The sequence below is a fragment of the Zonotrichia albicollis genome, chromosome 14 (genome assembly GCF_047830755.1).
Source record: "Zonotrichia albicollis isolate bZonAlb1 chromosome 14, bZonAlb1.hap1, whole genome shotgun sequence".
NCBI lineage: Eukaryota > Metazoa > Chordata > Aves > Passeriformes > Passerellidae > Zonotrichia > Zonotrichia albicollis.
This window is the reverse complement of record NC_133832.1, coordinates 16,348,207-16,373,334: the sequence shown is the minus strand read 5'-3', so window position 1 is coordinate 16,373,334 and position 25,128 is coordinate 16,348,207. Positions and strand designations below refer to the sequence as shown.

Genomic DNA, 25,128 nt, shown 5'->3' with positions numbered 1-25,128 from the left:
TTCTCTCAGACCCTCTGTTCCAGTTTCGTGGCAGGGAAACAGTATATTTTGAGATGGAAAATCACAGGGTTGTCTAGAAATTTGTTTAGAGCAAAACGCTATGTCAAGAGTTTGAACAAACCATTTCAAAAGATTTAGACGGAGTTTTGCTGGAGCATTTTTACCTTTGACAAATGAATTTATGGATTTCCCAGAACTGAGAGATGGTGGAGACAAATGCAAGGCAGTTGGGCTCAGCGTGGAGCAGTTCTCCATGTGCACTTTAAAAATACAAACTGGATTTAATTACTGGGTAGCGCATTTAGAGGATCAAACCGAGGCAAACGTTCACGTGGAAGCTCTGGGGTTACCCTGCTATTGACACTGGTAAGAAGGAAAATAAAAATGCTGTTGCAAGGCACAGGAGTGCTTGGGCATTAAATCTGAGCTCTGTCCTCAGGAATATGGAGCTGAAGGAGCCGATTTCTGTATCAGTCCCAAGGTGGTTTGGAAGAGCTCCTCAGCCATTAGAATGAGTACATACCTCACTGCTGCTTTCTTTCCCATTTTGTGTCTTGAGATTGATGTTCCAGAAGTAAAAATATCAGAGCAATCAGGTAGAAACTGAGTTATACGATTCTCTTTTCTCTCAAAACTCCATGAAATCCAAAGTGCCTGTTTAGAGTTTGGATGAGCTGTTTTTTGAATACTCCCCTTTGTTAATGGATTTTAATGCTGCAATATCCCACCCCTCTTTTAATTCCTCATGCAATTATCCCGAGATAAACTTTTAAAAATGTCGCCGTGGTTTCTCATTTTTATTTGTGGTGCTGCTATCTGAAATAATCACTGAAACATGAAATATTTCTCCACTTTGCTTCCTAAGGAAGTGTTTAGTCTGTAATCACGAGGTCAGACTGGTTGACTTCTGTGCCAGCCTAGAATTGATTTTTGAAAGCATTTAATCTGCGCCTAAGACTCTTTGAATTCCTATTTAGTGGAGGATATGGAAAAGAGCTCTGAGACACAAACATTTGTACTTAAACTGCCTTGGGAAACAAAAATGCCTTTTTCCAAAATTGCGGCTAAACCAACCCTTTCAGAAAATCATAAGCTTGTGCTGAAATGAGCACCTGAAAATAGATGTAGGGGCCAAAACTGTTGACTTCCATGAGGGATCTCTCTCCTCAACCTCCCTGAGAGTTTTTGAGTTGGTTTGTTGCTGCTCTTTTCTTATTTTCACATTTTCTGAGTAGATCTGGGGAGAGTTCAGCATTTAGTAATAACTATTTTTTTCCTCTGCTTCAAATATTTAGAATATTCCTTAACATTCAATTTAAACAGCAAAAAGTGCCTGTATTTCACAAGGAAAAGAGGAACAGGCAATACTTCAAATTTAATTTCCAGGAAGATGGTTCCCATTTATAAAACAACAGATTGTATCTTGGTGCTGAAGAGGGAGGTAGATCCAGACTATTTTAATGAGACATCCAGGACCTTTTAATCACTTCTGCAGTGATACTAATACCAGTAATAACAGTGATAATGGAAAAAAAACCCTGGTGTGAAACCAGGGCTGGAATCTGTTCTCGGTAAATGTCAGAATGTTTCTGAAATTAAAACTTAGTGTTAATGTAGCTCTGTTCCATATGAATATTAAAGAGGAATAGGGGCTGAATTTCTTGCACAGCAGAGTGAGATGTTGTTTTAGAAAACAGCCACATGGCAGCTCGATCTGCAGGGATGGCTCTGGGGTGGTTTTGGGGGGTGGCTGAGGGTGAGGGCAGCTGGGCTGGGTTTGAGCCCTCTGTGCTGCCTCCTCCTTCTGCCTTTTGTTTACTTTCATTGCCATTTATTAACCAGGTCCTTGGGATAAAGGTTCCATGCCCCAAGATTGGAAAACTGTTCCCAGTGCTGTTAAATTACATTTCTGTGTGGTTATAGAGCCAGGAGTGAGGAAAGCATGAATGTACAGATACAGTGGGTTTGACATGTTGTGAAATATTTGTACTGTTCATGTTAGGAGAGATGAATTTCTATAAGAAGCCTATTTTATGCTTCATTTTATATATATTTGCATTTATAGCTTTCTGTTAAAGCTTAAATATTTTACTCTGTTGGTGAGATCTAACCCTTGGCAAGTCTGGAAATGCTCTGACCTCCATTCTTATTACACCCTTCACTTTTTTTTCATTTAAAATAACACCTGCAATAGTTTTCCAGCCGTGCCTGACATCCACCAAGAACTGAGCTGGAGCTGCATTTTGTATTTCGAATGTTTCACACGAACATGCTTGGAATTCAGATTTGGAGGGTTGCAGATCACTTTTTATGTAGAGAAGCCACATGGGTAATTCTGATTTTCAATTACTTGAAGAGTGATTATGGTAAAAGACTGTTGATTCCTTGTGTGCTCGGGGTCCATGGGCATCCCTTGATGAAGCCCTGGGTGCAGTTTGAGGGAGGCTTTGCCACCTGTGCACCTGGAGGTGGGAACGAAGCTCTGGTGGAAGGGCTGGGTGAGGTGGAGATCTCTGCAGCTGTTGCTGTGTCAGCAGAAATGGGGTTGGGTTAGATTAAATTAAATTAGATTAGAGAAGAATGTTGGGCTGGACCTTGAGCTGACATCACTGACAGCACAGGGTGGTGCTGAAATTTGGGGAGCAAGGCTGGGTGGCAGGAGCAGAGGGTGTGTGCAGTGCCACCAAAGGCTGCATGAGTGACATCAGAATGATTTTGGGTAATGTTTGAAGTAATCAAAGCCTCTGGAAGATCCTTGTTCTGCTCATTGGTTTTGCCTGGCAATGAACATGCCCTGGATGTGCAGCGTGTGCAGAACTGATGTGATGAAGGGTTAGGGTTAGCAGATCCCTGTGCCCAGAGGTGCCACAGATCCTCAGCAGAGGGTGACTGGGGACTTGGGCATGGTGACCATCAGCCAGCTATTTCTGTAGTCAGCCTGAGCCCATCCTGAACTTGCTGTTTCCCTGACTAAAACCTGACCATTCCTGCCCTCCTGAACTTTCCTTTCAGCCACGTCAGCCCTCAAGCCCCAAAATGTGCCATCCTCAGAGCCCTCGCTGACCCTGCCTGGTGCCTCATCCTGTGCAGCAACCCCGGAGTGTCTTGGCTCTTCCAAGGCAGGGGAGGGCTCAGGATGAGCCTGACAGTGACCACAGCCCCTGCTCATGGTCACAGCCCCAGCTCGTGGCCACCTGTGCACGGTTTTTGGGGTGTCTCCTGTGCACGGTGTGTGGGGTAGCTCCTGTGCAGGGTTTTTGGGGTGGCTCCTGAGCAGGGTTTGTGGGGTCGTTCCTGTGCACGGTTTGTGGGGTAGCTCCTGTGGTCCCGTGCAGGGTTTGTGGGGTGGCTCCTGGCAGGGTTTTTGGGGTGGCTCCTGGCGGCAGGGTTTGTGGGGTGTCTCCTGTGCATGGTTTGTGGGGTGGCTCCTGGCAGGGTTTGTGGGGTAGCTCCTGTGCTCCTGTGCAGGGTTTTTGGGGTGTCTCCTGTGCAGGGTTTGTGGGGTGGCTCCTGCCAGGCACCCCTGGCACAGCCGGGCACATCCTGCTCCTCACCAACCACCTCCCCCTGGACCCCCACGCTGTGCTGGGCACTGAGCTCTGTGCCAGCGCCCCTGTGCAAAGTTTAGAAGACTTATTAGAGTTCCCCATCCTCCCACTTATGTATTTTCCTTTCTTTTTTCCTAATTTATTTTAGTTTCTCTTTCCCTCTCCACGCAAAAATTGCCGGGGCTCCGTTTGCTGCCCTTGCTGGGAGTTTGCAGTGGAACAAGTTAATGGGGCCAGGTTTAAGGTGAATTGTCACAGTTTGGGTGACTTCAATAATGCAAATAATGTGCATTCTAAAATAAAACCTTTCATCACAAAAATCATAGAATATTGGAATGGTTTGGGTTGGAAAAGACCTTAAAGATTGTCTCATTCCAGCCCCGCTGCCATGGGCAGGGGAAAAAAATATGAGCAGCATTTAAAAAACCATTTATACATGCAATCCAAAGAATAAGGATGATATTTGGGAATTTTTGGCTTTTGTTATCATTGCTGTAAGTTTTGTAATCACAAACCTGAGTGTATGTGTGTGCCATGTAACTGCTACCACCAAATCACATGGAACACTCCATGGTAATTGTGTTCATAATTATGGAGTTAATTGAATTTCTGCAATAGTTAAAAACGGGCACATAAAAGTCTCTCAAGATTAAATGTTTTAGTTAGGGAAGAACACACTCTTTTGGAATATTGAATAGAACAAAAGCAGTTCTCATATGCAAGTGAGCTTAGGACTGATGAAATAACTCCCAAAACAAACCTGGTCCATAAATGCCGCTCCAAACTGGGGTCACACAGGAGCCAGGGATTTTTGCATTGCTCTAAGGAGGAGAAGCTGAGTGTGTGGAGGTGTTTGTGAGCTGGACAGCCTCTGTAGAGGAGCTGCAGCCTCTGCATCTGCCAGGCTTGGGAGGTACAGGAGTGCTCTAAAAATGCTCTGCTGCCAAATTAGCCCTGCTATTGACAGGGTAATATTGGAACAATGTGTTAGAAAGTCAGATTTTGCTTTAGCTCTTGGAAAGGAGAGGTAGCTCTTTTTTTTTTTTAATTTTTATTTTAATTTTGTGATCTCATTGGTGTTTTTGTGCCACTTTGGGCTAACTTAACTCTCTGATTCCACAGAGGAGTCATGAGATGGAACACCACAGAGAAAGTGAACCTGTGGGTCTGCTGTCTTTGTCCTGTGTATTATCAATTGATTTATCTTTGGAGAGAAAAGAATAAGGGCAAGAATTCTCAATGTGTTTGATATTAACCTGGATATCTCACCATGGGCAGAGTCATCCTCCTGAAAATGAGAAAAGATTGATAAAAGCATATTGGAGTCTTCTCTTCTCTTCTCTTCTCTTCTCTTCTCTTCTCTTCTCTTCTCTTCTCTTCTCTTCTCTTCTCTTCTCTTCTCTTCTCTTCTCTTCTCTTCTCTTCTCTTCTCTTCTCTTCTCTTCTCTTCTCTTCTCTTCTCTTCTCTTCTCTTCTCCACTCCTTTCCCCCCCCAGAAAAATAATTTTATAAGTTTACTCATTGCAAGAACTGACAAACATTTTCAACAATGAAATAATACACATTTGTTAAAAACAGCCCCAAAAGTCAGCTAGCACAGCAATGCCCCAGCCCTGTAGGAAATCCAGCTTTCATACCTCTTTTCCAAGGGATCATGTGTGGGGTTTCATTATTTTCTAGTAAGATTCACAGGAGACTGTTTCTTTTAATATCCTGTTTTTCCTACTGATGAGATTGGCTTGAGTGGGTAAAATATAAAATATTGATAATTAGACCTCAGGTCCCTCCTCTTTGGCAGCTGAGAATTTCCATTCACCGCTCTTTTTGTTAAAAGTTGCCCCGCTCCTTTCGACGACTGGCCTTTATTTTAAATATCACTGATGGAGTAAAAAGCAGATGAAGTCCCCCCAAAGTCCCCCAAAGTGCAGGGGCTTTATTGGTGAGGTTTGAGGCTCGGCAGCCCCGCTCCCCTCCCCCAGCAGCGCACTACAAAGCGTGTTGTACAGGGACTCCATTAATCCTACATTTCCTAGATGGTATCTGAGGCACAGTGGGTTTCCACAGAAATTAATTTGTCCTGACAACAGGCCTAAAGATTGGAGTCCAGGGATCACTTGGCAAATTCCCTTTAAACTGAGCACAATAATAAACAGAAAGCTGATAACGACAGTTCTGAAAGACCACACAGAGGCCGGGGCCCGAGCCGAGCGCTCGCCGCGGATCCGCGGATGCCGCCGATAACGGAGCCGGCAGCTCCAGCGCCTGATAGGAAAATGAGCCCCTGATTTATGCACTCTTTCATATCCCAGCGCTGGGCAGGGCCTGCTCCAGCTCCAAAGAGCATTTTTAACTCTTTTCTGGAATCAAAGGCAAAGTTTGAGGTTGATCCGGTTCTGCCCGTTCTTATTTAATTTTCATTTTTACAGCTCCAGGGGGGGTTTTTGTGTCTTATTTCAATACAGCCCCAATTTCCTCAGTGCATCTTCCACATGTAAGCATTAGCAAAAGTTGGGCAGTGAGTAAGATTATGTTTCAAGGAAGGAACCAAAAAAGTTCTCCATCTAAATCTATTTTCTTTCAGACAGCTTAGGGTTCAATCATCTCCTCTGTGGTAATTCCTCCTTAAATATAGCAAAAAGCATTTTAGACAGAGTTATTGCCTGTTTGCTTGGTTTTATTTATCTTTGCCTTTGCTTATTTAAATGCTGTTGTTTTCCCAAAGTTAAGGTCTGGAAATATATACTGATATAGGAAGTGAATAAACAAACATTCAGTGGATATTTTAGAACTTGTCAAGATAAGAGCGTTTCAACCCCTGATATTCATTAACATAGAATTTAGAGTTTTGATGATAATTAGGATTTGTGGCGTGTCAGGAAAGCTCTGCCAGTTGCATCTCTGAAAAAGTAATCATAATATTAAGAGTTAGGACTGATAGGGTGATGTTGAGTAAGAGAGATGTTGTGTAACTTTTCACTGTTCAAGCACATGGTATATAACGATTTAAGCAATGAGTTTAAAAAGGAGGACAAGCTAAAAAGATGTGAGGAAAATAGATTTTATTATTGAAAGGTATCTTGAAATTAAGGCTAATTTTGTTCTCGATGTCCAAACTATGAAATAGCAGCCTGTGAGGCAGAGGGGACTGTGTAACTATAAAAGGATGATCCCAAAGGTCTTTCCAGCCTCAGCCCCTCTGTGATTCCCCAAGGCAGGTAGGTATGGCTGTGCACCTGAACAGCAGGAGTCCTGTTTGATCACTTTTAATGGGGCAGATGTTCCTCTGGAGAGGAAAACCAGCGCTTGAGATATCCACACTCAGTGATCCTCAAACACCACGAGCTTCCCCACCTATGGCAGCACTGCTGGAGGGGAGCAGTGATGAGGAGCTGTGGTTGGGTGGTGCCCAGAGGGCAGAAGTAGGTGGGTGCTGTGTGCCCATCCCTCCATCCCTGCTCCAGAGAGATGGCAGGAGATGGCATCTCCATCCCTGCTCCAGAGAGGTGGCAGGGGATGGCATCTCCATTCCAGCTCCAGAGGGGTGGCAGGGGATGGCATCTCCATTCCAGCTCCAGAGAGGTGGCAGGGGATGGCATCCCCATCCCTGCTGCAGAGGGGTGGCAGGGGATGGCATCTCCATCTGAGCTCCCAGAGGGATGGCAGGGAATGGCATCTCCATCCCAGCTCCAGAGGGGTGGCAGGGGATGGCATCTCCATTCCAGCTCCAGAGAGGTGGCAGGGAATGGCATCTCCATCCCAGCTCCAGAGGGGTGGCAGAGGATGGCATCTCCATCTGAGCTCCCAGAGGGGTGGCAGGGGATGGCATCTCCATCCCTGCTCCAGAGGAGTGACAGGGGATGGCATCTCCATCCCAGCTCCAGAGGAGTGACAGGGGATGGCATCTCCATCCCTGCTGCAGAGGGGTGGCAGAGGATGGCATCTCCATCCCAGCTCCAGAGGGGTGGCAGGGGATGGCATCTCCATCCCTGCTGCAGAGGGGTGGCAGAGGATGGCATCTCCATCCCTGCTGCAGAGGGGTGGCAGGGGATGGCATCCCCATCCCAGTTCCAGACGGGTGGCACGGTGCCAGTGGCTGCGTGGTTACGGGCTTGGAATGTCCCAGCCCTCGCCATTTGCCACGCAGAGGGTTTATAAATAAAAAAAGTTGTGCCTCACGTGCTTTTCCAGCACAGCCAGTGCCCAAAGTACCCCTGACTTGGATAAAGGCAGCACAGGATTCGTTAGGTAAGAGCTTAACGAGCTGAGAGGTGGGACTGCGTCATCCTGGCAGAGCGGGGTGTTTGCACCCCACCTCCCTGCTGAGAAACAAACCCTTTCACTTTCACTATTGGCTGCAAATTAGTTTGTACACTACAAATTAATCAATTACTGCCACCGTGTTTTGGAGATGAAATTCTGGCCGAGCAGGGCAATTTGTATTTGTCACACTTAAGGGACTCTATTGTACCCAAAGGCAGAGGATTTGAGAACAACTGGGTTTAAAGCTGTCGAGCTCCTCTTCCTAGGGCTGCTGCAGCAGCAAATTGACTGGCTGTGCCTCTCAGTTCTGCAAAAGAACAAACCCAAAAACTCCCCTCCACTTTTTATATCAAAACCACTCTATGCATTCCAGTGTACGAGCTATTAGTTTTTTTGAATTTGGATCAAATCAGGCGTTTTTCCCCCAGCAAATAGTCCTCCAGTGTGCTTTATGCATTTGATTCAAAGGCCTGTGTATTATTTGATGTTCTTAGGAGATAAACAATAAACTTTTGAATATGTTTTTTCCATTTGAATACAAGCCTAGGGATGCTTCACCCTGCATCCTAAAGCCTGATTTCCCCTGGGACTCATTATCATGCAGCTCACATGTTCAGTCACCTACACTGTTGAACTTACTATCAAATAACCTTCGAAATGTTACTAGTTATTACGTGTCAGAGGGCAGATTTATGATAAACTAACTTTGAAACAAAATAATGAATTCTCAGCGTTCTGTTTCCAGCAGCATTTCTGGTAATTTGGCCGGATTTAAATTTTAAAACAGTAAGTTGCCTTTTTCTCTTATTCTGTCATATAAAACAGCTCCCTCCCCTCATGAAATTTCTCCCTCTTTAAATATGGTTTACGAGGATTTGAGCAGTGCCTATAAAGAATAAAAATGAGAACATTTGTCTGGGAGCTACCAAACTGCCCACTGGAGTTCAATTGTGATTAAACTTTCAGAGCTTTCTAACTTGGTGAAAGTTAAATTAACTTAACCCTTAGCACAGTCCACCTGTGTCCAAAACACAGCTGGGCAGTAGATGTTTGCAGGCAAAAAATATTTTCTTCTCATGCCTTCTACTGCCAGTATTTTAAGGTTTTGAGTGGTGTTCTTGTATCGGGGTGACAAAAATCAATAGTGTTGTCTTCTCACAGAGCTGGTTTATGGCAGACCAGAAAGGTTTTCCAAGAGGATATTCTGAATTTCAGCCCCCAAAGTCCATATTTAGGGAACTAAATAATTGGCCAATTTTCATGAAGGCTGAGCATGACTTCAGGGGATCTGTGGGCACTTGGCCTCTTTCAAATGGCAGCCGGAGCCACGGTGACTTTTAATGAGATTATATCAGAGGGAGGAAATGCAGGTAGATAAATGCCACGCACCCGTTTTTGGAGGTGATTAGAGGAGCAAACATCTGCAGATGAAATTTAAAAGCACTCACTATGTCAAAAATAAAATCTGGCTAATTTGGGGGGAAATCGGCGCGGCTCTTCTTGGCACCGGCGGGGTTTTTGTGGCTGCATTTCAGATGAGCGCGGGGCAGATCAATGCCTGCAGGATTTTCATCTCCTACCAGACAAAGTCGAGGCTTTGAGGTGGTGCTGATCTGTGAGACTGACCCGGGGTGGCTCTGTGAAGCTGGGGATGGAACCTCCATCTCCAGGGCTCCCTCTCATCTCCTCTGCTCCCCTCGCCGTGACTGTGGCTCTCCAAGGGCACCACGGGCAAAAGTTCCATAGCAGGCTGTCTATTAATATTTATGCAGCAATTCAGGAGGTAATGCATTGTTAAAATACAAGTTGGAAATGCACCAAATTTAATCACTTTTAGTACTAGAAATTATCTGTTTCTACGTCAGATAGAAGGCGGGGGGGGGTGGGGGCATCGTTATGATATTTTATTTTTTAACCAAGTTATTTGCCAGTTCTGACACAGCTTGAATTAGAGGGCAGAAAACGATCTCGTGCAGATAAAGTTTTTCTAAGGAATGCAAGATATCTCTGTGAAATTTGATGTGAGGAGTTAAAAAATATTTAAAGTGAGCCCTCCGTGAGTCAGGAGGTGCAGGGATCAGCACGTCAGCCAGGCCCTGTCTCCATGTGCTGGATCTGGTGTGCACAGAGGCCACTGGGATTTGCCCTTTGCTTCCATGCAATTCCTCCTGCCTGCATGGAGAAAGAATATTTTTATCACTGATATCACTTCATTTTTGCAGCTGTCTGCTGGCATCGGGTTAGCAATATAAACTCTGTCAGGGAGCAATCTCTGCCTTCCACAGGCTGGAAAATCCACAATTATTATTTAGAGTTAACCTCCTCAGAAAGCGGTCCTCGCTGAAACTGTTCAACCCCAAAAAGAATTGTTAGTTATTGTTATCTGAGGACCTCCTACAGCCTTCCCTTGGTCAAATAAAGCTTTTTTTTTTGTTTTCAATAGGACTTTTTACTTAGACCAAGCTCTGAGCTTGCATGCAAGTAACATAAATCCAGTGAAAGTAAAACATTAATTAAAATGTATTAAAGAAATAAAAAAAGAAAACGTTTGAGAAGAGCGTGGTGCTCAAATGGAGCACTTTTTTTTCAGGTCACTTGGCTTTCTGATGTCATTTCTGGCAGCTTCGTTAGCCTGGCTCCATCACGTTCTGCTCTGAACGATAACGTGATGGGAGATGATCAAAGTGAGAATGCAAAAGGCTCAGGACATTTAAAAAATGTTCTATTCTGGAAATTGTTCTAAAACTATAAACAGATTACATTAAAAATCTGTCTTACCCAACATGGTTGCTCATCATCCTTTTTTAGAAGGAGCTATTGAGAAGTTGGGGTAAACAGCCTTGAAGTCTTTATGATGGCAGGCTGGAAATTTCTCCGGAATTTTAGGCAACCCGAGCCTCTCTGAAATGGAATGTAACCCATTTCTGCTGCTAGGTGCCTTGTTTTAATCTTCACACTTAAAAGTGGCAAAGCATATGGGTCAGATCACCCATTCCTGCTAATGGACACAGTTCCCTTGGACTTGGGTGTCCAATTATGCCAGCTAAAGATCTGTCTGTTGCTGGGCTTTATTTCCTTATTTTTCTTGTCTTCCTGATCCCTGACCCTTTATCAAAGGAATGCTGTCTATAATATGATAATAACATGAAATTCTGAGCGCTCTTTCTAAGAATATACCCCAAAGAATTGTCAGGATGCTCACCTTTATGGGAAGAGCAGCTGATGAGCAGTTTCAGCCTCACAATTGTCTTTTCCTGGCATGGGGAGAAAAGTTTGGTACTTGTTCCTGGCCTTGTGGTGGGATATTAACCATTTCTGCATTTCCAGTTGCTCTGTGGGCTGAGTGGGTAAATGAACTCATTGGCAAGTCAACAAAACGACAGGAGGCCATTTTCCCTGATTTTAGCTGCTTTGTAGTGCTTGGGAAAGTGAGAAATTTGTGAGGTTTTTAAGGGCTCCATCCTCTCTCTCAATGAGTGTGAGGGTGTGGCTGAAGCAGGAGGCAGAAACCCACAGGCTCTGTGATACCTTGGGTATGGAACAGAGCTACACGGGAGGATTTTGTTCTCCAGGCAGGATTTGACTCTCTGTTTTGATTTATGGGCTAAATATAAATGTGTATTTTAAGGAGTCATTAGAGTTTGTGGTTTGAAATATGCAGGTTTGTGTAGGAAAGGGTGCCTGGGCTCCTTGTACAGCCCCACTCACTTCTTTATAGGAGAAAAATGGCAAAGAATTGTGTGAAAACCCTTCACCTCAGGCTCTTTACACCAACTAATGATGGGATGGTCAGAAATGCCATGATCCATGAGAAAGCAAGGGAGGAAAATAGGGAATACCTGTGCTGGGCTTCATTGTGAAACATCTATTCCAGGTGTATTTTTATCCAAATCAGTTTTGATGGTGTTGGTAGGGAAGTGCTTGAGAAGTGTTGGGGCTTGTAGGTGCAAATTAAGAAAGGCACAGCAGGAACATCCTAAATGCTGGGAGAGACACATCAGGACAATCCCGTGATAAGCACAGGGAGAGGTTTTGTCACCTGCCAGGCTCCCCTGTCCCCATCCTGCTGCAGCTGGAGCTCCTCTCCTTGGGTGGCAGCAGCACTTGCAGCTGGTGACCCCCGTTTGGTGCCCTTTGCCTCCAGCTCTTATCATGTGGGTAAATGCTGCTCTTGTTTACAATAATGGCAATCTGGAGCAGCCCCTCTGCCATTTCTCCAGCACAAATATTGCACTGGGGGTGATTCCCATCTCCTGCTCGTGCAGATGGAGCCTGGGGGGCGAGGGAGGCTCCTTCCCAACATCCCCACGTCCTGCTCTGCCAGCCCCAGGTGACTGAGCCAGCCACACAATTAATGTGTGAGCATGGGGGAGCTGCCCTTGGGCTTTTGTGCCCCTCTCATGTGCAGCACTTCCCTTCCCAGCTCCAAACCCAGCTGTGGGTGCAGCCCCCAGTTTCTTCCCACACCTCGTGGACTGAGCCTGGAGAAAATGCTGCCTGGCCATGACAAACCGAGCACCGTGATTTGTGTAAGCTCGAATTTTCCACTAATTCACTTATATATCCTGGATGGAAAACACAGCCCCAGGGCTGCTATAAACCATGCTGCTGGAGCCACAAAGGGCCGACCTGCCAGCTGGGAATCGCTGGAGCATGCAGGGCTAGGGCAGGACCCAAACCCAGGGGATGCCCTTGTCAGAGGGGCCGTGGGGTGGGAGCAGCTCCAGCCCTTCCTGGGGTGGCTCCAGCCCTGGGCAGTGCAGGACAGGCAGGAGCCAGAGCTGTGTCCTGGCCACCACGCTGGCTCTGGTCGGTGCCCGCTGCCTAAAACCAGCCCTGGTGAGGGCTGTTTGGTGGCAAACATCCTGGCTGGCTGTGCTTTGCTCTCCTGCAGCCTTCGTGCACCCCAGGGCTTTGTTTTGTGCCGTGGAGCAATTCCCCAGCATTAATTTTCTCCATAAGCCACCCATAGATAATTTGAGAGCGTTTTCTTTTGAGCACAGCGAGAGTGGCACATCGGCTGATTCCCCAAATGATTGCTTGTCTTGTGACAGAGAGCTGTTGACCTGCTCCTTTAATGTTACAAGTCTGCATCTAACTGCTCTCTTAATCCAACCTACTTCCTTCTTTTTAATGAAATTGTCCCTTTAGCCTTTTTCCTGGGCTGCCTTTTCAACACTAACATTAGAAACAGGCTGCTCAGTTCTTTCCTCTGCTAACATCTTGCCCAGAGCTAACTTGCAGCTTCCCTCTGTCAGCTGTAAGATATAGATATACTGTTGTCTTAATTACTCATATTTCTCCTGCTGCTCATAATTCTGCTTGTTCCACCAAAGAGCTCTTCAGAGAGCTTTACCGCTTCCCTCTGCCTTTCTTTGGGGGTTTAAAGGTTGTCAGATATATAAACGATCCTTGTTGCAGAGCTTTGGTGGTGACAGTGTCCTTTGTGGGGAAGATTTAGGGGGATGGGAGGGCTAAATACGATGGCTGCTTTTAGGCTCCATCTCTGAGGAAGGAGAGAACACACATCGTGCTACCTTGCATAACAGAGCGCCAGGGAGGGTGTTTGGCAAATCCCCTCTCTAATGAACAGCCAGGCAGCTGTTTCTTCTGCAGCTTAAAGTGCAGATGCTGATTGTCAGGAGAAGGGTTTTCTTTATCCACCACTGATTATCCGTAGCTGTATCTGGCTGGCTGCTAGTCCTCTAAAAATGCTGTTGAAAAGGGACTGGACACTTAAAAAAAAAATCACTGCTGTGCCACAGGGAAGCTGTAGTCCTTTGTGGTTTCTGCTCTCTCTTTTATGATTATATACTACTGTTTCTGTTATCTCTATTAATTAATCTGTCTGCTATAGCAAGTATTGCATGTTGAGTGATGTAGAGCAGACTGACAACGTGATGTCCACAGTTTTTTGGCACAGGTTGGAACAAGTTTTGTCACCTCTAGCAAGTTAAACCTTTGGCCAAAGTCCCTCTCTCGTGGCTACTTTCGGTCCACTCTCCATTTTAGCAGCCCTCAGCTCCAAGGTGGCTGAGTGGCAGAGCAGATTTTAGTATTCAGCTGGTTGTCTCAGTTCAGCTGGCTGACAGGTTCAGGACGCAGTACTGTGAGTTTATTGTTAATTGAATAAATTAGGAGCCTGTCAAACTGCTGTGGTTGAGCCTGTTTCCCTCATACAACTTGTGCTGGTGAAGTGCCTGGAGGTGGGACTGTGCTTTCCATGAGTGGGGCTTAATCCCCTCACTCCAGGTTTTGTTGTGGTTCTTTTATATATTATTTTATATATTTATATAATTTTTTCAAATAATTATTGGTGAAAATGCTGTGCAAGAAATATTTGAACATCAGAGTGGTGAGAGGTGGTGACACCAAAGATAACACACAGGTTTCACCTGATCTGATAGCAGGAACAGGCAAATAAACACCAGGCTGCAGAAAGTCATGACCAAACTCTTGCAGTAGCACAGACGTGACTAAAGAATCTGTTAGAGGAAGCAAATGGAAACAGATGAGAGAAACTGCTGAGAGAAATTAGAAATAAAGAGTAATTGGGTTCTGTGTGGAGGAATTGCATGGGGAAAATAGATTTTCAAGTCAGTGCTCTGCTCTTGAAGAGCTGAAAGGGATCAGAGGAGCTGTGTGGGGCAAGTCAAGTTCCCAGCAAGGTCACAGCATTGAGGACATGAGGGAAATCCTGGCAAGGTGTCTCAGCTCAGACCATTGCCTGTAGGAAACTCAGAGTCAGGGAGCACCCTGTGGATAACCCACCCTGCAACCCCAGGGCACCAGGGCAGGGCACCAGGGCCCTCCAGAAGGACTCTGGGGCCACCATGAGCCTGTCTGGGGCCAGGCTGCCCCACACCTCCTGCCTGGGCAAAGCAGGGCACCAGGGGCATCAGGACAGGGCACCAGGAGCACCTGGCCAGGGCACCAGGCCTCCTCCAGAAGCACTCTGGGGCCTTCCCTGAGCCTGGCACTGCTCTGAGGCCTGCTGGAGGCTGCAGAGTGCACAAGGTGAGCTGTGTTTGGCTCTATTTACTCAAGGTTTCCTCATGGAATCCCGGATCTGCCTGCTGGAGCAGCCCTGAGGGCGCAGGGCTGGGTGGGTTGGTGGCCATGCAGCTGCTTTGGCTCCCTGGCCACTCTCTCCCCTGCAGAGCTGGGCAAAGGCTCTGACCTGGTGCCTCAGCTCTCCAAATATAGGGATGTTTCCCCATGAACTCCTCTCTGCAAAGCCAAGGGCTGTTAAAAGAAGAAGGTCTCGTGACTGTGTGGTACTTGGATGCCATGGCAATGTAATTAGCTGCAGAGCAATCTTGCTAAAAATGTCCTTGGTGGAGGAGAGGACGGGGTGGGAGAGGATGGATGTTAAAGGGGAGGAAGTTTCCAGACCTGTGGCTTCACCACAGCTTGGCTGCTCCAGCCAAGTCCTGCAGTTTCAATGTGAATGCAGAGTTCAGAGCACAATGTTTACTACAGTGTCCACGTGGGAGAGAAAGCTCCACAAACTCTTGGAGGTGTTAAGGGATTATATAACAGCTTCCCACCCCCAAGCCTTTCCAAGCCTTTGGAAAATTTTATAAAATATCTTAGGCTCAAAGCCTTTTTGAGCTGCTGGATAACTTGAAGCAAACTTCAGAAAAGTATTCCCATTACTTTTCCCTTGCTCTCTCTTTCTTCTCTTCAATGTTATCTATGGATCCAGGGACTCCCAGGCTGCCTAATCCAGAGGAGGCAGGCACGGGGTTCTGCATGGAGCAAAGCTGGGCTGCTGATTCCTTTATCTCTGTTACTCTGCCAAACCCTCTGAATTTGGCAACCTGGCTCTCTTTATATCCGTCAGGCCTTTTTTCCTCCCTCCTCCCTCATGACCTCTGCGGCTGCATTTGCCAAAAGTTCCCTGTGTTAGATATGAGTCTGTGTATCAGCATCCACGGGGCAGATGCTCCCAAGCTGCTGGAGGACTGAAGAATTCCAGAATACTGGAATTGTGTGAAGCATTTGGAGCTCAACTTGAGCTCTGGTGAGCTGGAAGTTGCTGTAGAGTAATTTCACCAAGTTCTGCTCTCAGCTGTGTCCTCTAGAGAGGAAGAAATCAGTTTCTATTGTTTATGGTTAATCCTATTGCTCATTTATATAAGCAATTATAGATTTTATTTTTGGGTTTAATGAAGATTGACTGTAGTAATAAAAAGTAAGGTTTCACAGAGATATTTTTTTTAAAATTAAGTGAGATAGTGCAGTGATGCAGTGGAGGGTGAGCTAGGATTTGGTGGCATTTTGGTGGATTTCTGTATTCAGACATTGTTCTCCTTTATTTGAATTTTCCTGCACAAGGCACAGCCATGTTTTCCATCCTGATGAATGGAACAGAGCTCAAGGAGTTGAGCTGAGATTGGCTTCCCCTGCAAGAAAATTTCTCTCTGTCACCTGAATTATAATTTTAAAGCATGAAAAACCTTCATCAGGACAGCAGCATTTTAACTCCTTACATTTTACAAACTGATCTTTGCACAGCTAAAAGAAATCCCTGTTCCCTGAAGCTGTTCAGAGTTTGCTCGGTGTTGTAAAAGTCTGTAAGGTCACCTGGATTGCTGCACATCCCAACAGGGTTCTTGAGGAGACAACCAGTGCTGTGATTTAATCCAAATCTGTTTAATCACAAATAATCCACACAACTCAAATGTGCTCACCCAGGATCCAGTTTCAGAGCTGAGCTGAAGGGAGGGAAATCTTGTGTTGTCACAAATCCTGCTGACATCAGTGGGGTTTCTCATTGATGCAGGACTTAGTGCTGGCACATGCAATTACAGCAAAATTTGGGGTTTAGCATATTTGCAATTTACTGTATTTTTAGGAAGCTCTTGTTTGGAGGTGAGTGAGTAAATGAACTCTGGGCCACATCCAGCAAAATCTCAGCCTGAAGAGTTGTGCCAAGTGCCAGAGAGAATCATACAATAATCTGAAATAATTTGTGGTGTGATTTAAAAAAACTGCAAAGGTTTGGTTTGTATTTTTGTCTTAGAAATGTCACTTGCTACAAATGAAAAAAGCTCCTGTGCTTCCCTCCAGGCATTCTGTGTTGGGTCAGAAATGTTTCAACAACAAAACCCATAGGATTTGTCAGCAGAAATAACACCCAGATGTTATTGCAGTGTTGCTGATTGTGATTTTCATCTCGAAGATCCCAAAATCCACTCAGTCCCCGTTACTGGGATGTGCACACAGCTCTGGGGCCTTGGAGCCCTAAATCCCAAAATCTGTATCCCCAAATCCTGCATCCCCAACCCTGCATCCCAAGATCTGCATCCCAAACCTGCAAACCAAAATCTTCATCCCAAAATCTGCATCCCAAACCTGCAAACCAAAATCTACATCACAAACCATGCATCCCAAACCCTGCATCCCAAAACCTTTTCAGAGCCAGGGGAGCTGTAAATAGCTAAGCAATCCTGGTGAACAGAGCCCACACAACTGTGCAAAGTAATCCCAAAAAAATGATGGAAAAGGCAAAAAGAAAACACCAGAATTTCCAAACCACGGAGACCCCAGCCAGGCTCTAAGATAAATAGTGAAATAAATAAATAGTGCATGATCTGACAGGCTGAATCTGTACCCATACCCACACTTTGTTGCTCATCCAGTGAAATTATAAATACAAGGTGAACTTTTTTCATCCTGCAAACTGTGTCACCTCTGGTGCATTTCTGACGTGACTATTTTTTTTTTCTCTGTGGCCATTTTGCAATTTTCTCTGGGTTTGTTTTGATTGTAAATAGGCACACACATTAGCTAAAGCCAGATAATTTTCTCCTGGCCAGCTTTGCCAGTAAATCACTGAGCTATGTAATTGGGTTTATATAAAATTATGCACTGCAAACTTGGGAATAAGTAAAACAGAAACAAAAAGTTGATTTTTGTAAATAGTACCATTTTTTTACACTCAGAACTTCTCTTTGCCTCCATTTTTTTATTTCCTATCATGATAATTTTTTAAATCTTGAATGAGATTCCAGCTACGGGATAAATTCAAGCAGAACTGATAATAATTTCTGGTTTGGCTTGTAGGTGGAGTTGAATACAGTGGTTAACTGCAAGCAATATGTTCTGAAGATGATGGTGTTCAGACAAATACCCAATTTGATTCTGATAAATTGGATGCAAGACTTTGACCAGCATGAGAAGAACAGGTGAGAACCCTTGAGACTGATGCAGAAATAATCACTATTTTGATGGTCAGGAAAAATATTGCTCCAGCAGCACAATAGATCTTCTATTAGAAACTCAAAATACTAATTACAATCTGCCTAAAGACTTATTATAAATGAAGTGGAGATGGAAACATGTTTATATTATGGGGAGGCGTATTTGCAGATAAGCAGGAAACCAGTCACACATCTTCACAAACATAATTTTAGCTGTTTTAATTAGCAGGTTTGCTTTGATTTAATTTAATTCAGCGATTCCTTCTATCTTCCCTGACACGTGTGCAAATAAAACGGGCTGACCTGGCTCCTGACAGGCCGTTTCCTTTTTGGTTTCTGGGTTTGTTGTTGTTGATTGCGGCGGTGTTTGCGGCGCGGCGATGGGGTCAGCCCTTGCTCCCTGCACATGGAGGGTGGGGATGACAACTCTGCCTCTGAGGGGGCTTTTCCCCCCCAGCTCTCCTCATTCCCGAGGTGCTGGGTGTCAAAGGCCAGCGGGAGTCCCAATAACCTCCAGTTCCCAGTTCTATTTAGGGTCGAAATGACAAAAAATAGAGTTTTCCTTGTGTAGTCGTGGCAAAAGTGAAGCGACCTTTTATTATTTGCTGTAGAGCCAGAGCCTGGAAAGAAACCCCACGTGTGCATCAGCTTTGGGTGGAAAAACAAGCTTTAAAGCTGTCAGAATTCATAGATTTAATGTTTGGAGATTTGGTGGGTTTATTTAAAAGTGAAAGTTGTTATTGACAGAATAAGAACGCGTAGTCCAGGCTAAAATCACAACATTAATACGCTGACAAAACCCCAATCTGTGTTGACTTTGTTGAGCTTTTTGTTGGTCTGAGGGCTTGGGAAGTATTTTTTCTTCTTTGTGTCAGAAAAAACATTGTGAATACGCCAGGTGTTGTTCTCCCCTCCCTCTGCAGTCTCACAGCTCTATGATAGGTAATTAAAATAATCACTGAAATGTTTCAAAGCTACTGCAGCCTTTACTTGACTTTTAAAATTCCTATTTGAAGAAGAATGTTAAAATTAATTTGTATCTGGCTCAGCAAAGTGCTCTTTACTTGAGCAATGGACTTTACAACATTGCCAACAAAAAGAATGGAATTAATATTATATTTGCCTTTATCTAGGGTTATTCTGTTAACTGTTTTATACTGGAAATTAATTTCAATATCACACAGATGCCTACAAGTCTTGAATGCAGCAGTTTTAGCATGCAGCCATAGCTCTCCTAGTTCATAATCGTGGTAAAAATAAGAATTCAAAAGAAACAAAGTTGCCAGGACAATTAAATGATTCTACCCCCAGATAATGGAAGGACAAAGTTTGTATTCTTGGACTGTAAAATCCGTCAGAGGGAAAAGTGTTATTCAAGAAGTATTGTGTGGTTATTTTGAAAAGAATGGTAATTTTACAAGTTTATCTTTCTGCTGAGGAAAAATACTTTGGAGATGTTGGTAGAGGAGCATTTTTGATGTGAAGACATTCCTCTGTTTTTCTTCCTTTTCTCTATTTTTCCTATTTCAGTTCCCTGCTTCTGTAGGCCTTTGGAAGCCTTGTAATTCATCCTTTCTGGAATTCTTGGTCTATGGGACAGGATTTTATTACTAAAATAAGATATCTTGCAATGTATTCTTTTTGATCCTTAAAAAACCCCTAATCTTTACAAATGAGTGTTTTGTGTCCCTGTAAGGGGATCCTTCTCCCCTCCTTCCCTGACTTGTCCCTCTTTGGGATTGGCACTTCCCTGGCATGGACAGGAGGGGTGGCAAGAAAGAACAAGCTGAGGAATTTTTGGGATAAATGGAATAGATTCAGGCTTTGAAATGACTGATTAAAAAATGGAAAAAGCCAGGTAGGATGGAAGGTTTTGCGTCTCCCTCGTTGGTGTGTGGGGAATCCTTGCCTGGTGTGGAAATCAATATGTGAATAAAGCAAATGTTTTTTCGTGTTTACTTATGGAAATATGAGAGATACCAGGGAACAGGGTGCAAACCAAAAATATCAATAGTGACAAATTCAAATAAGGACTTTTTACTATTAAATTTCAAATATAGCACTATTTGTGCAAACATTTCCCATTTAGGAAAGAGAGCATAACCTCTGGTTTTGTTCCTTTGCAGACACTTTTAACTCCTTCATGAATGTTTCTAAATCCTTTTCTTCTAACCACACACAGGCATGGCAAGCAAATTTACAAATGTGGATAAAAATACAACTTAAATTCTCATCTGCGTCCTTGTGTCAACACAACTCAATCTGACAGTGTGTTTTTGCCAGGTGGAACAAAGAGCAATAAATTAGTTCTGAACATTTATGATCTTGCATTATAAAGACTCCAACAGACTGTGTTCAAAATCAATTGTCAGAGTGATGGGGATTAATAACTCTGGTTCTGTAACCTTTTCCATATCTGCAGCCTGGCTATGGGCACGTTTCAAGATCTGCTGCCATATTTCATTATTGCAACCTCCATTTGAAAGACCTTTTTGATGCTTAAAAAAAAGAAACAGATTAGTTTTTAGTAGGGCTGGATGAATAACTCAGAATTAATAATTCACTCAGTGAATTTTGCCTCTTTTTCTGTAGGAAGAATGAAGAAAAAATAGTTGTCAAAATTTTTCTTGTGACTCATTGGTTTTTTTTATTAATCAAAAGTAGAAATCAGAATTCAGGCTGTGTTATGTATTTGTGATTGATCAGTCAGGTGGTATTGGTTTAATTCCACAATTAATTAAGGACAAATACTAGAATAAATTTCATGATTAAATATTTGAGGAGACAGTTTTTAAAAATCCCTTTCCACCTTCACACATGCTTAAAATCAGGTTTGGAAAGAACTCCTGAAAGCAAAAATCCGAGTGCACAAAAATTGTTGGAAAGGAAACATAAATAAGGCAGGAATGTGGCCAAGCCAAGTTTATTACAAGACACAAATAAGTTTGAAGCTTCCACAAAGTTTCCCTTCTTAACTCCAGCACCTGTTTTGGGAGCAGAGCAATAAGTATTGGGATAAATATGGCAGCAAGGTAAATGAGAGGTTTATTGAATTTCCCTGCCTCCCCAGCCCCTGTGCTGTGCTTTATGGCAGTGAAGTGTTGGATGTGAGTGAAGAATTGGCACTTTTGGGCTCTCTCTGCCTCCCAGCTGGAATCTCTGCATCCCACCCATGTCTTCTCCTGCATTTTCCTGCACTTTGCTTTGCTTTCTTCCCAAATAGAGATAAAACAGTTAAATATTTCCCAGGCAAATGCCCACATGTGATCTGCAGGGCCGTGCATACCATCAAACTGTCATTTCCTTCGATTAACCTGCGCCTGACCTCCCTGCCCCGGGCGCTTTCCCAGCCCTTCCTCCTCCTCTGCAGCCTGCTGCTCTCCCAGGTGAGAGCCTCTGTCACTCAGGGCTGGACACGCTCCTGCAGAACCCAGGCGAGGCGCTGGCATAGAAAACTGGGCAGAATTTACCCCAAAATACACAGCCCAGGGTGTGTCTGGATGTGCAAAGGAAGCGGTGCTCCGATGAGAGCGGGTGAAGAAACTTGAATTTTAACAGAGTCTATAAAGTGGCTTATGAATATTGTGAAATATTTAAGATCGTAAAAGGTTCATGAGTGAGATCTACAGGACTTTTGGGTTGTAACTCCTTCATGCTCTCAGGAAGGGCCAGTTTGTTTGCCAGTTTTTGAGAATAAAATCAGGACCAGGAGAGGATCAGAGTTATTGAGTCACCTCCCTACAGCAACAGAGTTTGGAAATTGCCAGGGTCATCTATTTCATCCTTTTGAAGCCCAACAGATCAGCGTTTAATCTCAATTTTTATCTACAGATAGCAAGAAAATTAAAATTAGGAAGCCCAGAAAAAGCGAAAAATTTCAAAATTATTAATTCCTACAAAAAGTTCAGTGACTCCAAACTGAGCTTTTTTTACTGGGTGGTTTGCAAGAAATGCTGATGTTTGTGTCAGCCTGGGACAATTTTATTTTATTTTTTTGTCCTGAAATTCCTCTAGAGAGAACTATATGGAACTGAGATATCATGAATCCAGTCAGATCGTGCTTTGGGCTGACAGCAGAGAAAGCAAAGCCTCCATTGAACCCATAACTTCTGCTTATGCAATAAAATATATTTTGGGATGATAACAAAGGCCATGTGTGGTGAAGGATCTCTTCATCCCAAGGTAAGCTGGTACAGTGGCACAAGCTGAAACTAAGCACTTTGGTTCTAGGCTTAATTTGAATGTTAAATCCCATATTTTTTTGCTGAGAGATTAAAAATGTGCCATCAGAAGCCTCAGCTTCACATCAATTCCTATGGATGAGGATGGTTTATCCCTTAAATCAGTCTGTGATGTAGCAAATAGGTCAGAAAATTCCTCACCATTTCATAACCAGGCATAATTTACAGATCTTACAGGATTTTTGTAGATAGAGGACCCTGGAAATGTTTAGTTGGAAAAGACCTTTAAGACCATCAAGTCTCTTTTTTTTCTGAATACAACTTTTCCCCTTTTTTAAAAATTATCCTGTTAACACTTAAAAAACAGGATCTAAGTACGCAGCATTCTATGATTTCTACTCCACCCCTGAGATCATGAAACCTGTTGGAAAACAGTTTTAAAACAAGAAAAAATTGCAATGTAAGATTCCTGCGCAAACTCTGGATCCATTCCTTCTGCCAAGAGTTTGTAATCAATTTTTTAAAGTTTGTATTCATGCTGTCTTTTGTTTTTTCCCCCATTCCAGTGGGAATGTTACATTTATATGTTACATTCATAAATCAGGTGGAAGCAGATATTGCAGATGGACAGTGGGGATGTTGGTGAGAATTTGGTATGGCATGGTTGGTGAACCAGTAACACCAAGTTCCTGCACTGGTGGGAACTGGTGTGACTGGTCCAACTCTGCTTTAATTAATACCTAAAAAAATAAATAATTCTATAATTCCACAAGGATTATTAAAAAAATCCCACTTTTGGAGTAAATGTGACCCATTATTGTCCATATTGAGGTTTTTCCAAATGATTCTCCAGAAAAAAACCCCAATATTTTCTGTGCAATCCTCCCCCAAACCAATCTGCAGTGACGGGGCTCTACTCACCTGCTGGAGTGGAGAATTTAAATGGAAGAACAAAAAGAAACTGAAATTGCCTTAGGGATTGAGGTCAGGTGAAGGTTAATCAAAGGAAATGACGGTAAAATGGCATTCGGGGCTCTTGGTACATTTTTAATCATTCCTCTCCCTGTCGCTCATAAAAGACACAAAAGATGTCCAACTTTTTGCCATTGTATTTAGTTAAGGATGGCTTCTATTTTTGTCTCTTGATTGTTTTAAAATAGCCTTTCTTTTTGATTTCTCTCGTAGATTTAGCTCCTGAAAACTTGCACTGCAGAGCCTTCAAGATGTGTGTGGGAAATTGGGAATGTGTGTGTGGGGGGAAGAAGAATGTTAAGAAAAGGGAGTAATTTTCCCCAGAATATCTCTCATTTTAACTTCTCTTTCTCAAGTGATAGATTTTGAAGGATTTCTAGAAGTCATGAGTTTAGGGAATAAATACTCAGGAAAGCTAAATATTCACATTATTACACAAGTGTCAAGCTAAGTGAAGTTCATGATTGCAACTACTGGAAACAAGAATAGTTTCATACTCTGCTATATACAAGCTATTTTTCTGGCTTTAAATCAAAATATTTTTTTTATTTTTTGTAAAAAATATTAGAATAATCTCCACCATTGCTATGAAATTGTGAAGTCCTGTCTGAATTTGCAGGCTGTTGGTTTTATTCTGATTTTGTGTAAGTGAAAAGGCCCCGTTTGGGAACTTTTATTCCCCAAGTTTGGAGCTGTCACTTTATGCCCGTCACCTCAGATAACTTTGGCATAACTACAACAGGAACAGGAGCAACTTTATGTAACTTATAACTGCCCAAGGCGACTTTTAAAAAATGTGAGCAATGCATTTTTCTTTTTTTTTTTTCCAGCTCTGTTTGTATAGACTCCCTTCCCCCTGTAACACAAAAGGTCCTAAAAGGGATGGATTAAACCCAAACAGCTTTTAACTGAGGTAACTTGGTGTAGCAAATGTGTTCTCCCTGCTCTTTTCATCAGGGTTGTGCACTGAGCCCCTTGAATGATGCAGCTGGAGCTGAGCTTAGGCAGGACCTTGAGCCAAGTTTAGGCAAGACATTAAGCTTTTGGAGAGGTTTAAAACCATATCCCTGCAGCCCCGTGCAAAGAGTTGCAGGAAAATGAGATTTTATGCATAGGAGATGCTCCACACTTTGGGGGAAAAAATGAAATAGTCTGGAAATGATTTCCCTGTGTGTCCTGTGCTGGTGTGGCTGGGATTGCCACTGGGAATGTGGCACTTTTCCTCCAGATCCCACTTAGCAGGGGCTGCCACATGGATGCCAGATGGGCTCTTTGCCAGCGAGGAGGAGGAGGAGGAGGAGGAGGGAAAGCCCTGCCCACCCTGCAAATGCTGCTGAGGAAAAGCCTGACAGGGAATTGGTGCAAAAATTGGGGAAAATGGGAAATGTTTGTCAGGAGTGGCTGAGCACAGGTTGGGTTCGCTCCCAGGGAAGGGAGAGGAGCAAGGCTGGGCTCTGGTGCTGGGGGTGCAGAGCTCTCAGTAACAAGTGCTTGGTTTTGCAGGCACAGAGGGATGAGGAACGTGAGGATTTCTGTGCTCCCAGGGTCTGGCTGGGGTTTCTGCTGCTGTAACAAGGCCAGAGCCAGGTTTATGGAGGGCATTTTCAATGCAGCCTCAGCCTAAGCAGCCAGTGCTGCCCCCGTAACTCCCTGTCTGGAAAAACCTCTGTCCTGCTAACAGAAACCCAAATGTTTTTGGTGTGTTTTTGGCAAAACAGGAATACCTGTAGAAGTAAAAGAACAAAATGTGAGAGAGATCTTTTAAAATGAGAACTAGGCACCTGAGTGTAAGGCAGCATTGACTGCTGACAGCTGGAACACTCTTGGAATGAGGGAATCTGATTTTTCCTCCTGGTCTAGTGGAAGATGCCCTTGCCCATGGCAGAGGAGTTGAAACTGGATGAGCTTTAATGTCCCTTCCAAACCAAACTGTTCTATGATTTATTTTTTTTAAATAAA

At 43.8% G+C, this 25,128-nt stretch overlaps 1 long non-coding RNA gene across 18 annotated transcripts in view; it reads left to right on the top strand.

Moving 5' to 3' along the window:
• LOC106629446 (uncharacterized) overlaps window positions 1–25,128 on the top strand; it is an 86,744-nt gene that overhangs the window by 7,821 nt on the left and 53,795 nt on the right. For 16 of the 18 annotated variants that reach the window (XR_012582571.1, XR_012582569.1, XR_012582565.1 and 13 more), the window contains one exon: window positions 17,880–18,001. This is a non-coding gene — a long non-coding RNA (uncharacterized LOC106629446). Of the gene's footprint in view, window positions 1–17,879; window positions 18,002–22,030; window positions 22,199–25,128 lie in introns of all 18 variants that reach the window. The other 2 variants (XR_012582558.1, XR_012582564.1) reach the window with 1 other exon arrangement.